This window comes from Marmota monax, unplaced genomic scaffold (genome assembly GCF_021218885.2).
Source record: "Marmota monax isolate L192 unplaced genomic scaffold, Marmota_monax_Labrador192_F-V1.1 WCK01_AAM20220418_F8-fsc00019, whole genome shotgun sequence".
Lineage (NCBI taxonomy): Eukaryota > Metazoa > Chordata > Mammalia > Rodentia > Sciuridae > Marmota > Marmota monax.
This window is the reverse complement of record NW_026695242.1, coordinates 18,179,082-18,193,900: the sequence shown is the minus strand read 5'-3', so window position 1 is coordinate 18,193,900 and position 14,819 is coordinate 18,179,082.

Sequence of the window (14,819 nt, the reverse complement as noted above, 5' to 3'; positions counted from 1 at the left end):
AGGCTGAAGCAATTGGATTGCAAGTTCAAGATGAGCCTCAGCAACTTTGTGATTTTTTCAGCAGCTTAGCAGATCCCTGTTTCAAAATAAAAATAAAAAAGGCTGGGGGCGTGGCTCAGTGTAGAAGTGTTCCCTGGTTCAATTCCCAGTACAAATATATATGTACAAAGGGGGATGGGGATGTAGCTCAAAGGTAGAGTGTTTGTCTAGCAAGGGAGTAGCCCCTGGGAGGAAAAAGAAGTTCAGCTAGGCTACCTAGACAGTAGAGAATAGGGTGGGGTAACACTGTCAAAACCATCAAAAACTTATATCTGAAGAGGAGGTGGACCTAGTAGGGGCTGCTTATCACATTCTATTTTTGACCCAGCTTGTAGTTACTCAGGTGTGTTAAATTTGAGATAATGTGTTAACATGTACACTGGTAATTGGTGAACTTTTTGTATATGCTTTAATAAAAGATAGTGTAGAAAGTTGTTTCTTTGATTTAAATAGATTCTAACATCAGAGCACATGTCTTCTTGATCATGGTCAAACCACTCAATGTATGTGAAATTCTATGATAGGAACACAAAACCCTACTTGAAAAATATTTCTTCACACCAAATAGCTTCTGAAATCTATGTACTTATGTAACTGAAAGCTCAATCCCCATCCTCAACACCAATCCAATAACAAAGACAAGGTATTGAGAAAAATGAAAAGAAGGTTTATTTCTTTGCTAGCAAAGAAGAAACACAGGGGACTCCTGTCCCAAAGATGTGATTCTGCCTATCCACAGGTACAGGGGGGCTTTTATAGAGGTGATTCAGAGAAAATGAGAATAGGGAGGAGAGATCAGGTAGGAGAAAATCAGGGAGGAGAAGTTTAGGGAAAAGAAGATTGGGGAAAAAGGAAAAAAATGTATAAGTTTCAAAGCCACAAGGGATATAGTCTAAGCGTCAAGTGAACCCTTGTTACACTTACCCACACCAAAATTTGTTCCAGATCTATTTTAGATGCAGTAAATAGCCATCACTCTCATTTCTACCCAGAACTGAAAATGAGTTTGTCCTCACTCACAGGCAAGTTCACAGCTTAGAGTAAGGCTAGACTCTAGGGGTTGAAAACTCAAATGGCTTCAGGGCCAGGTTGTTTCATGAATGAGGTAGATAGAAGGCATCCTGGGGAACTCAGCATAGGACCTGTCAGTGGGGTGATGGCTGCTTGGCACAGGGGATACTTGCCAGGCTGAAGTGTAAAAATTGTGTCCTGTAACAGGTCATCGTTCAGTCACAATGCAGCAAATCACTGAGACATTCAAGAGAATTCAGAGATCTAGTCCAATCCCCACACTGTACCTACAGATGGAATTTGACCCAGGGAAGCTTGAGAAGTGCCTCCATCACTGGGGAGGGGAAGGGCAGTTAGGTTGGCAGAGAAAAAAAATTATCACCTCTCTACTGGTCAGTATTTATACACGCACACTCATGTACGAATATGTAGCAATGAAAATAAAACCATTTTATGTATTAAAAGAGAAAATAAAGGGGGGAAATCCCATGATATTTTACTTAAAATATTTACTTAAAATATTTTTTGGTGAGCAAAAAATTTTTTAAAACACCTCCTTATGCTCCCAAATATTCATTCCCAGCAGCATGAAAAATGCAAGATCTGCTGGCAAGGTGAGGGTCATGTAAGTTGGATATTGCTAGTTTTCTTGCTCTGAGGAGCATCTGTCCAGTCCCTCTCACCAGGTCCCAAAGTTCATGTAGCTTTTGCATTGCTGTGACCAAAATGCTTGACAAGAACAATTTAGAGGAGAGAGAGTTTATTTTGGCTCACGGCTTCAGAGTTCATTCCATGGTTGGCCAACTCCATAACTCTGGGCCTGAGATGAGGTAGAACATCATGGCAGAAGGGGATGGCAGAAAAAGGTAGCTCAGAACACGGCAGTCAGGAAGCAGAGAGAAAGAGCTCTGCTCACCAACGTATAAACCCCAGTGAACTATTTCCTCCAGTCATAACCTACCTGCCTACAGTTATCACCCAATTAATCCCTCTCTGTGGATCAATCCACTTAGGTTACAGCTCTCATAATCTAATCATTTCACCTCTGAACATTTTTGCCTTGTCTATTTCAAAAGCTTTTGGGGGACACTCATATCCAAACCATAACCATGTACTTTCAACCAGATGGAGTGAGAGAAAAATGGTAGGTCATTAAATAAGCTGGACCTAAATGAGCCTGCCTTGGCTAGAAAAGAAGGCTGAGGCAAAGCTTTTGAAGGAATCGGTACAGAGCCGATGCCCTAAAAGCGGGAGTTAATGCTTTCCTTGGCATTATTCTTATTATGGAGCACTTGTTAAGAACGTTGTTTGCCAAGTGTAGTAGTACATGTCCATTATCCCAATTACTCTGGTCACTGAGGCAGGAGGATTATAAATTCAAGGCCAACCTGGACAATTTAGACCCTGTCTCAAAATAAAAATTAAAAAAAAAAAAAGGGCTGGGGAGTAGCTCAGTGGTAGAGTGCCCGTGGATTCAATCCCCAGTACCGGGCGGGGCTAGAGGCGGGGAGAACTTTGTAATTTGTGAAATATTCTAAGGTTTCCCTTTCCTGAACTATTTGCCATGTCAGTACTTTAGAGAAAGAAATTAACCCCAAATTGCTCCTTGGTCCTCATCCCAGTGTGGAAGGAGAAGCAGAGAGAGCAGAGAAAGGTGTCAGTAGGGCAGGGTCCCACAGTTGCCCAACTGGCCAAGATTTCCTCCTTAAGTTATTTTATTCTTTTGACACATTGTTCTTCCCCTATTTATGAGTAACAGCGTATCCACAAAAACATTGTACTTTGAAATTAAAAATAACTAAAGAAGATAAACTTTAGGTTTTATAGAAACTGTAAAAACTATAGAAACTTTAGCTAGACATCTATAAGTCATTCAATAATAAATTCCATTTTATACTCTCACACTCTAATAAGATAAAAGACCACAAGTAATAAAAGTAGGTCAGTCATTTTATTTTATATTTACAGAGTTTTATTTAAAAGGATAATTTTTCAAAATGTTAAAAGTAACCTTAAAGGGCTGGGGTTGTGGCTCAGTGTTAGAGTGCTCGCCTAGCATGTGTGAGGCCCTGGGTTCAATCCTCAGCACCACATAAAAATAAATAAAAGAAAGGTATTGAGTTCCATCTACAACTAAAAAAATTTTTAAAAATTAACCTCGAAGCTACACTGTGTGTGTGTGTGTGTGTGTGTGTGTGTTAAATGGGGACTGAAAACCCAGGGGCGATCTACCGCTGAATTATATCCCCAGCTCTTCATATTTTATCTAATGACAGGATCTCCCCAAATTGTTGCGGCCGGTCTCAAACTTAAAATCCTCCTGCCTCAGCCTCCCAAATCACTGGGATTAGAGACATGTGCCACCTTGCCCAGGACTACTTTTTTTTTTTTTTTTTTTGGTAATTCTAGGGAGAGTCATTTAATTTTTCTAACTTTTACCTTTCATCGTACTGTACTAGTTCAAATGACTTTTAATCTTAGGGGAAGGGGGAAGAGAAATAAATGCCATTCTTCAATGTCTGCTATCTCATTTACCCCTTAAAGTGATCTCCTGTGATTAAGGATTGCTATCTCTGTTTTACAGGTGAGGGATCTGAAATTGGGAGAGGTTAAATTACTTGCTGAATCACTCAATGGGTAAATAAAGGAGTAGGCCCATGCTCTTTCCATTTTGCCTTGGAAAAATTATTCAAGAGACTAGAGCAGTGGCACAGGCCTATAATTCCAGCCCCTCAGGAGGCTGAGGCAGGAGAATCAGCTTGGGCAATATAGCAAGACCCTGTCTCTAAACAAAAAGGCTGGGGATGTAGCTTAATGGTAGAACCTAGCATGCAGGGCTCTGGCTTCAATACCTAGAAACAACACATGCACACACACACAGAGACATACACACACACACAGATTCAAGGCAGGTAAGAGCTAACATTAACTCATCTGAGGTTTCACAAGGAATCGAAGATGTAAATACTATTATTATCATCTGTGTTTTGCTGGTAATGAAAGTGAACTAGAGAGAAGTTGAATCACTTACTCCAAGTTAGACACTGAAAGGTGAGACTGAGGTTTGAATCCAGGCAGCCTGGCTTCAGAGAATCATGCTCTGAACCTTCACACTATATTCTCTTGAAAGTTGAAATCAGAAACATTATTACATAGAACAGGCATGATGTCCACTTGTGTTTATGTGTATATATGTGAGTACATGTATACAGAAATACATGTTTTCCATATCACCTCCTTCTGACTTGCATTGAATGGTTTTAAAGCCTTGACCAAAACAACACACACCCTGGTGTACATGCTGTCTCCAGAGGACACATTCTCTAGCCTTGTGCTCAATGTGTATGCACTCAAGGTGCTCACATTTACTCACCATGTCGATGGTGCTTGTTTTCTATTTGCAGGCAAAACTATATCCTCCTGAGAGCAGGTGAGGTCTAGCCTGTTCTTCATACTTCCCTATAACAAAAGGGCTTGAACAGAGTAGAAATTTGCTCAGAAATCATTTGTTGAATGAATGAATGACCATATGAGAAAACGTATGGGTGCATGTCCATACTCTCAGTAACAGTTTTGCTGCAACAGGTCTTAGGAATTCCTTAGTTGCTTTACTCTGCCAAGCTCTGTTTATTCTAATTACAATCATTCTCTTATTTAGTCCCATACTTTTTACTCATCTTATGGAAGGGAAACCAAGGTTTTTTGAGGTGAAGTGAGCTGCCCAGAGCCAGAGGGCACCAAAGTGGTAGAGACAAAAGGTGAACCCAGGCAGTTTGAGTCCAGAGTCCACACTTGAGGCATACAGCCTCTGCTATGCTTGTTCACAGATGTACCCCAGGATCCAACGGAGTGCTGGTCACATAGTAGGTTCTCATACTGAACTGAAGGAGAGGAGGAGAAAATTCCTTCTTGTAACAAGGAAAGTTCAAGGACATTTCTCACATTATTTTAATTATTTGGGGTACTGGGAATTGAACTCAGGGGTGCATAACCACTGAGCCACATCCCAAACCCTTCTTTATTTTTTATTTTGAGACAGGGTTTCGATAATTTGCTTAGGGCCTTGCTAAGTTGCTGAGGTTGGCTTTGAACTTGCGATCCTCCTACCTCAGCCTCTGGAGCTGCTGGGATTATAGGCATGGGCCATGGTACCTGACTCACATTTTTAATTTATGCATGAAGTCATGCATTACATATTCAGCTTACATGATCTGTGGTGTAATCATGTTAGATAATAGATTAGGAGAGAAGGGTTTACTCCCAGTGGCCAGCTATTGAGCTCAAATGTACAAATGGATCCAGTTTCTTTTTGTGAAAACACAAATGGAGTAGGTGACTGTTATTTAAAAATAAGCATAAGACCATTGAATTGAATATTTTTTTATGAAACAGTGCCATTTTTTTAAAAATATGCCTCCACCTCAGTATCTGCTTGATGTATTGCATAAAGAGATTTAGACAATTCCAAACAATTCTTCAGTTCAAAATGTTAAGTTTTAGCTTTCTTCTCTTCTTCAATACATAATGTAAGGAAAAGAAAATGACTTCTACTTTATGTACAAGATCCACACCAGCCCAAATTTATAGTTAGTTCAAAGTCTTCACTCCATGGTTTCAGCAAGAAAACATTATTTCTTTGGAAAATGTGGTCAATTCAACATTCGTCTATTCAACATGCTATAATTTTGATTTCCTGAGTGTGATTTGGAAGATGGTAGCTAACTCATAAAGCTAAAAATTAAAAAGAAAAAAATATACCCCTAAGGGAAGAAATGTAAGTCCATACAGTTTCCATAACAGTTTCATAACAATTTGAACATAGACTGAAATTAATACAAATAGAAATTATCTCAGCTGGGTGCAGAGGCACACCCCTGTAATCCCAGCAACTCTGGAGGCTGAGAAAGAAGGACAGAAAGTTTTAGACCAGTCTCAGTAATTTCGTGAGAACCAGTATCAAAATAAACGATTTAAAAGGACTGGAGATGTAGTTCAGTGGAGTAAGGGTACACATAGAGTGCCCCTGAGTTAAATCCCCAGGACTCCTCCTCCTCCTCCTCCTCCTCCTCCTCCTCCTCCTCCTCCTCTTCCTCCTCCTTATCATCATCATCATCTAAAATTATGAATGAATTAACTTCTATCTGCCTCTACCTCAGGGAGATTAATATAGAAAGATTTGCTTTATCTCTGTCCCTATAAACCACATCATAGAGTTGCTTAAATGTTTCCATCACAGTACTTGGGAGTTATTAAAAAATATAGGGGAAAAAGCCAGCTATAGACATAATATGCACTTGAGGTCCCCTGTTTTATTTTAATAATATCTATTTGCTTTAACATTTAATTATTTAAATGCTTAATATTAACATTTACTATTAATAATTTAATATATAATGATAATAATTTACATTTTTAAGCAATTGTTAGGCACACTATCAAGGTCCAGACAGGAAATAGAGTTTATCCCAGACAGTTAAATAAGGGAAACCTACCAGAAAAAAACTATCTGTGAAGATGTGGGCAGGGTTAAAGAAATAGACAAGAGCCATCCCAACACTAGGTATAGTAGGAAGCTACAACTGCCTCTGGGGCTTATGTGACAAAGGGAAGACCTAGTGTACCTAGCACCTAAGAAAAGAGCATCGACAAAGGAGGGACCACCTGAAGAAAGCTGGAATTGGGAAAAGAGAAGAGGTTTAGCTGGGTGCCATGGCACCGCCTATAATCCCAGTGGCTGGGGAGGCTGAGGCAGGAGGTTTCTGAGTTCAAAGCCAGCCTCAGCAAAAGCGAAGTGCTGAGCAACTCAGTGAGACCCTGTCTCTAATAAAATACAAAAATAGGGTTGGGGATGTAGTTCAGTGGCCTAGTGCCCCTGAGTTCAATCCCCAGTACAAAAAAAAAAAAAAACCAGAAAAGAGCTTTATGGTCAGAGACAACAAACATTGGTGTGGAGAGAATACTCTCACCTCTTGCTCTGTTCTCAGTTTTCTTGATGGTGCCCACCATTGGCCAAAGCCAAGAAGAAGCCAGGCAGAGAGGGAGTCCACGGATTGCTGCCCACAAAGGGTCCAGAAGAGGGCAGATATTGGATTGGGGTGGCAGGCAGTTAAAGGGGAATGAACTGAACCACCTAGCACTGAGCTCAGCACTTTACCTGTACTATATCCCTGTGTTTTCATAACAGCAGCCTTAAGAGGTAGACACTATTGCCCCATTTTACAGGTGAAAAAACAGATGTGTGGAATTTTAACCCAGGCTGTCCTTCTGACTGGATTCTGGGCTGTTTACCACCATACAAATTAAATCAAGTTCTAATAAAAATAACATTTTATTGTTTTTGTTTGTTGTTTATTGTTTTGCTTTTTGTTTGTTTGTTTCTATTTATTTCAAGATTCAAGGGACCAAAAGAAAGAGTATGACTGACATGGCTGGGGTCTTGTAACCATCTCTGAGGTGAAGGAAGACAGGATGTTCAAGAGGTAATTCTCCAAAAGCAAATCAGGATGCTGATTAACCAAACATAATAAATGTCCTCTCTGATGGTTTAGATCATGAACATTCTTATCTCCATATTAAAGCTAACTGGGAGGCAAAACAGAACTGTGGATACATGCTGAACAGAGGAATGATATGGTCGAATTTGTATTTCAAAAATTATTACTCCTTGAAGCCATGGTGGAGAATGGACTGAGAGGGAGACTCTTTAGAAGGCTGATTTCATAACTGAGGTAAAAAAAAATCATAAACATTTAAATTCAGCATCATCATGAACATTTAAATTCAATAAAATCATAGACAGGTAAGAGAACTAACTGCAGCTGATGAATATAGGGATTAGCAAAGAGAAAGGCCCAGGGTGACATGGAGGTTTCTTATGAGTTCACAATGAATTTCTAGAAATTAAGGAAGTGTGCCTCACAACAGCAGAATCCTCTAGAACAGTTCTGATTCCAAATATTATGTCTTGTTGTTCCGATAATATCGTAAAAAAATCTGAGAAACTTCAACATTGTTAAATCTAAAATAACTCCAAACTTTCTTTTGCACCTGAAAATGGTACAAAAGTCAGGCTCAGTTTTCTGATTTGTGGTTTGGAATAAGTGATCATAGATCACAGAATATATGCAACACAAACAAAAAGAAGGACACCCATTAGATGCCAGTAGAGTGAGCGGTGGTGGATGTCAAAGCCAATGCTTCAGTTTCATTTAGAAATAGCCTGATTTAGTCAAGAAGAATCAAGAGTGGATGACTAAGATTAAAAAGCTTCAGGAAGAAAGAGCAATATCTTTTGGCAGTAATAAGCAAATACCTATCAGATGCAGGTATACAGCCAAGTCAGATAGAAGTTAGCCAAAAACCCTTTTACTTTCCACCAAATCCTTCACTGTGTACTCAGAGAAAACATCATGTTTCTACATCCACAGCATAGTATGACCCACAATATCAATGCTGGGATCAAGCATACAGACTCTGGTGCTCAACATGCTAAGGCTGAATTAATCAATCATACATACAATGTTAATGAGAGGCATTTTCTTCCATTGAACATGGTCCTCCAGACGTGCTTGGAAACACAAAGAGGCTGTTTCTGAATATTTTAATTCCTAGGATATTTTGTATGTTGATTATTTCCCTTATTCACAGTCATGCAAGGGTTTTTGTTTTGCTGTGTGTGTATATCTGTGTGTGTAACTGAAAATTGAACCCAGGGGAATCCACATGCTAGGCAAGCACTCTGCCACAAAACTATATCCCAACCCCTTTTATTCTGAAAAAAAGGGGTCTCACTAAGTTGCTGAGGTGTCCTCAAACTTGCAATACTTCTTCTTAAGCCTCCTAAGTAACTGAGATAACAACAGATTTTGCTGTTGTTTTGTTTTCTCAATCCTAGGAATTATTGAATTTAAGGCTTTGTGCATGCTAGGCAAGCACTTAGCCATTGAGCTACAACTCCAGCGCTATGAGTGGGTTTCTTTTGAGACTGCTAAATTTGAGTCAGAAACTTAGAACTGAAAGGGACCCTGAATATTAGCAAGTAAAACTTCTTACTCAGTGTAGAATTTAATCTGCTAATATTTTGATGAAGAAACAGAAATTTCAAGAAGTTGAATGAAGAGGCAGAGGGCATCAAGGACAAGGACCCAATCCCTGAAGCCAAGGCTACCAATTTGCATTGTAACTTTGATGAGGTTTCCAATCTTCTCTTTGTCTATTTCTTCATTTGTAAAATGGGGATAATAACAGCTAACTTGCATGGTAGTTGCAAAGATGTGTTAATTAAGCCAGAAAAAAATGCTTATTGCAGCCTAATACATAGTACATGCAACATGAGTACTTGCTTTCTTGAGTGTACCAAAGAACTAAGGTTCTGACCCACCTCTCCTGTTTATAGCTAAAAGAGAACAGTACTATCCATTGATAAATTTACTGTGCCTAGGATTAATGCCATATATGCTATTCATTAAGGTGTTATCATAAAAACCAGTTATTGAAATTTATTCAGGAAGTTTCTGTAGTGACAGGCAGGTATGGTGGCCAGTTTAGAGATGAACAAAATCCAAAAATTAACTTTTTAATCAAGTAGACTTTTGTTATTCCTCGGGCATCAACCTCATTCCACATCACACCAATTTTTCTACAAATCTGTACATCTCCTGTCTGCTATGGTCTTAATGAACTCCAGGATTGTATTTTGACTTAGATATAATTCTTGGAAGGCTACTAGTTCAACTTTTCTTTGGCTGGTCAAGATGTTTTTCAGTAGATTCTTTAGCCAATGGTGTTACAATTTTATCATCAAATAAATCAAGAAATGAACATTGCTATGGGGTGGGAAAAGAAATACCTAACGGAATTCCTGTGGTGCTGAGAATTATGATCTGCATTAAATTTGACTTACTAGGTGCGGCTCCAATGGTGTATTTTAAAAGAAGTCTGTAGTTAATGAATGCCAAAAGCCACAAACTCAATATGCCAAGGGTCGGCTTATAGAAAATGAGCCATAGGAATTGTCTATAGTTCACAGTGTTCCTCTAATCACACAAATAACAAAGTGAACTTCTTAAAGTAGAGAAGAGCACGTAAAGTACCCAGAACCTCACACATGCCAGATGAAGACTAAGTACTCAATGATTATAAGGAAAATGCATCTAATTATCATCAGTGAAAATCATCTCATGTCAATTTTGATCATCACCTGACCTAAGGTACTAAGAGAAAATGTGAGGAATTTCTTAGATAATTGAATTCTTAACTTAAAACTGATAATATGGAACCAAAATTTTAAAAAACTATGATTGCTAGATATCCTAAAATTGAGTTTCAAGAAAATAGGTGAATGTTTTAAAAATTCAAACCAAATGAAGATGAGTAAAATGCTTTAATCTTTGGTTTTTATCTTATAATCTATTTAACATTTGAACCCTAATAATTATCAGAGTGTCTAAAAGCTTCTTTTCCCCATAGAAATCAGGGGACAACATTTCAAAAGCTGTAGAATATGGGCAGCCACTTTAAAAAACAGTCCAGAAGTTCCTTAAAAGATTGAATGTAGTGTCATCATATGATGCAGTAACTCTATTCCTAAGTATAGAATCATGATAAATAAACATGTCACCACAAAGAGTTGCATATGAATGTCCATAGCAGCATTATTCATAATAGCAAAAAAAAAAAAAAAATAGGACAACCCAGATGTCCACTACTGTTGAATGAACAAAGAAAATATGGTATGTCCATACAATGAATATTTTCTAACATAAAAGTTCTGATACATACTACAAAATGGATAGATTTAAAAACATTATGCTAAGTGAAAGAAGCCAGACCAAAAAAAAGGCTTCTTATTGTATAACTCCGTTGAAATGGCCAGAATTAGACAAATCTGTAAACAGAATATAGATTATTGGTTGTTTAGGGTTGGAGAGCAGGACAGGCTGAAGGAATAGGGAGTAACTCCTATTTGATATTAGTGTGTACAGAGTTCCTGTTTAGGACAATGAAAATGTTTTCCAATTAATTATGTTGATGGCTTTACAACTCTACCAAAAATCATTAAATTGTACATTTTAAATTGTATGTAGTTGTATGCCAATTGAAATTGAATGGTATATTAATTAATCTCAGTAAAGCTATTATTTTTTAAACATACAGCACATACAATTTTAACTTTGCTGTGTTTTTTAAAGCTATCCTAAAATTCTTTTTTAACTTCATCTATCAGAACAATTGAGCCACTTAGTCTTTTGACAAGTTAGGGGCCGAACATGATCAACCTAGAGTAACCATGGAAAAACTGCAACGCTTAGAGAAAGAGTTCACTGTTCAGTGTGAGTTGTGATGTGCCAGCACAAAGGGAAGACAAGACCACAGAGAGCCTCATGTTTTCTCCAACTTCTGCCATGGAAAAGTATCCTAACTCAGTGTTGGGACAAATGTCAAAGAACGTACCCAGAAACTGATTTTTATCGATCCTGAAAAATCTAACTTCTCATTGCTCCTAGAGCCCTCTACCAAAAAAACACTTCTACTATATAAACCTTTCCTTTCTTCCTTTATTTTCTCATAGTACACGAAATTCTCATGTGTTTATCAATTTATTTTCCTGTCTCCTTCACCAGAAAGCAAGTTCCCCTAGGACAGAGACCCTTCTTCTCTTGTTCTCCAATACAGAACTGAACCTACAACACTTCTGGACAGACAGTGGGTGCGTGACAGATATTCTTTGAGTAAATGATCTCCACGGACATAGTCATAACCAACTTCCATAAACAACAGCTGAAAGGTCAATCTCTGTGCCTTGACATCACACCTTTTCCAGGAGTCCAAGGGCACTGACACACTGCAGATCAGTTTATAGCCACCTCCTGGCTGAAAGGGCAGTGGCTCATACTGGAAACACAGTTGGCCCCTAAGGACTTCCCGTGCTTTCAGACTAATCTTCCCTCACCCTGGTCCCAGGTCAAATGGCGGGGCATGTTCAGGAGCCTCTCCCTGTGGGTTTATAAATAAGTCTGCCCTCATGGCTGGTTTTATACTGGCCCACATGGCATCTTGCCCTCAGTGTGCTCAGTTAATAGGACTGGTCCCAGAAAGATCAGCAGAGAACAACCCAGGACAACTGGGGTGTAAGAGGCCACACAAATAACATGCATTTAAGAACTTCTCTCAAACGGTGCCCTCAGTCTTCACAGATGCACTTTATGCCAAGATTGCCCCAATGTTAGGAAACATCCATTCTCACTAGAATGGTTATGCACTTGTTTTTCTTATGTCTGTAATTTCATTCAAGTGGACACTTAAAACATTAGACTATTTACAATCCTTTTCACTAAGTGCTTTGCCAAGTGTTGAGTACTGATCACACAATAAGTTGACTTTATTAGTAAGCCCAAGAAATTGGCACTATTACCAGGTATGCCACTTGTGAGTTCTTTGAAACAAGTTGCTCCACTATTTGGGAATTTTTTGGTTATCTGAATCAAGCATTCACATTAAAATGATTTTATGGATACAGATTTTTGTCATTTTTACAGTATTGGGGATTGAATCCAGGGCCTCATACATGCTAAGTATACCCTCTTCCACTGAGCTGTATCCCCAGTTCTTTTATAAATTTTATTTTCAGACGGGGTCTTGCTTAGTTTGCCCAGGCTGACCTGGAACTTGCGATCCTGTCTTGGCCTCCTTGTTACAAGGGTGGGATTACAATGGTGCGCCACCATGCCTGGCTTGGATACAACTTAATTTTTTTCTGTATGTCAAATGTAGAACAATGATCTGAGATTCCTATTTATAAGCCACACACAATACAATGGAGCTCAATGACCATAGAATACATAGGCCATTTGATTATAGACTAAAGCCTTAAAAAAGAGGAAGGAGTTATCAATCACATAGTCAGGTTACAAGTTTGCATTTCAAGGTTTCACAACACATTTAGGATGGATTGAATTTTACACATTGAAAATTTGAGTTTAGGATTGAGACATCTTGTTACAGTCCAACCTCTCACTTTCCAAATGAGAAGACAGCAAAGTCACTAACCACTTTGGCTTAAACTGAGGCCAGATAATAACACAACAATGTTCTAGAGGCAGATTTTAAAAAAAAAAAACAATTATAGTTGCAGATGGATGGCATGCCTTTATTTGTTTCATTTTATTTGCTGAGATGCTAAGGATGGAACCCAGTGCTTCACACATGCTAGGCAAGTGCTTTGCCACTGAGCCCCAGCCCCAGCTGGAGGCAGATGTTTTGGGCTGAAGGTCTTGGTTCACTCATCTTCCAGCTGCATTACTACAGTTAGAATGTCCTGTGTGAATGCAAGCATTTGACTTAATTCTTCTAAACCTCTATTTCCTCATCTGCAAGATGAAAATTCCTTATTGACTTCTTAGTTCAGATTGAATTTCATAAAGTTTGCACAGTGTGTTTCTCAGCATTGGCATTTATAATTAACAGGGTTCTGGCAGCCATTTTTTGACCTCTCTTTTCAAATTCAGGGTACTTTCTTCCCAAGGCCATAGAATGGGGAAAGGATACAAAGGCCCTTGAATTGATACCCAGAGGTCACAAAATTAAGAGCACATAGGTATCTGTGTTTAGGTATGGCCAGTAATTCAAAATTCTTGGTGGAAAGTTAAAAAACTACTTTAGTTAGGGGCTGGATTATAATAGCAACCTAGTGTAGGGGGCATTAAGTTCTATGAAATACTACAGCAAGTACTCCCAGAAAAAAATGTGATTTAATCCAGTTTGCATGTGAACACACACACACATCATGAATATTGTTGAAATTCATTAAAACCATCCTTTTCCAATTCTATGGAAAGGAGTCACCTTAAGTAGTATTGGGTCCTTTATATCACAGATCTACGCCTGTCTTCTTGATGTTTATAACATCTTAGAATCATATAGTTCTTTTCTCTCATGTGTTTTCATATATGTGTTAGTGCATTTTATTTAACATTCACGGTACTTCTATAAGCACAGTACTTCTATATACATCACTGTACAAAGCAGATAACATTAATTCCATTGTTCTTTTTTTCTGTCAGTGTAGGAGGAGTGTGAGACCCAGAGACCCAAAGGTTAAGCAAATTGTCCAAGGTTCACATCGCTGTTCAGTAGTCAGAGCAACAAAATGATAGGAACACTTTGTCCTGGGAGCTTCCCAGAGCTTCTTAAACCATAGCATGCATGTGACTCACTGGGGATCTTGTTACAATTTTGAATTTATTAGGTTTCAGGGATTGTAGGATTCTGGATATCTAGCAAGCTCTCTGAAGTTGCAGCTATGGGTATTCCTTGGATTGCCATTCTAATACCACCATTATTCTCTGGGCATGTCCTTCTTACTATTCCCCAATTGCAGTTGTACCACTGGGATACTCAGGTATTCATTCATTCATTTTCCCCACGAGGCTCTGAACTCCATAAGAGCGGGATTTTTAAAAATCTCATCACTGTTTATAATTTTCATTCCTGACTTCAAGTGGCAGAGTTTTCATAATCAATGGCATATGCTTCCTTTGTACCAGGGAGCAATTATTCTGTCACAACAGACTGGAATCCTTCAGCAGATGACATCATGTCTTGGAGCTTCCATGGCTTGCAATTGCTAGAACCAGCTTGATGTGAATGGCAGCCACGGAAGGGAAGGCCCTTGCTGGTACACCTGCTGTGTTGTTGAAGAATAAGGGGAAATTCAGCCAGTGTCCTTTACACTGTTTTCAGGCAGTGAACAAACATGAAATTACTACAAT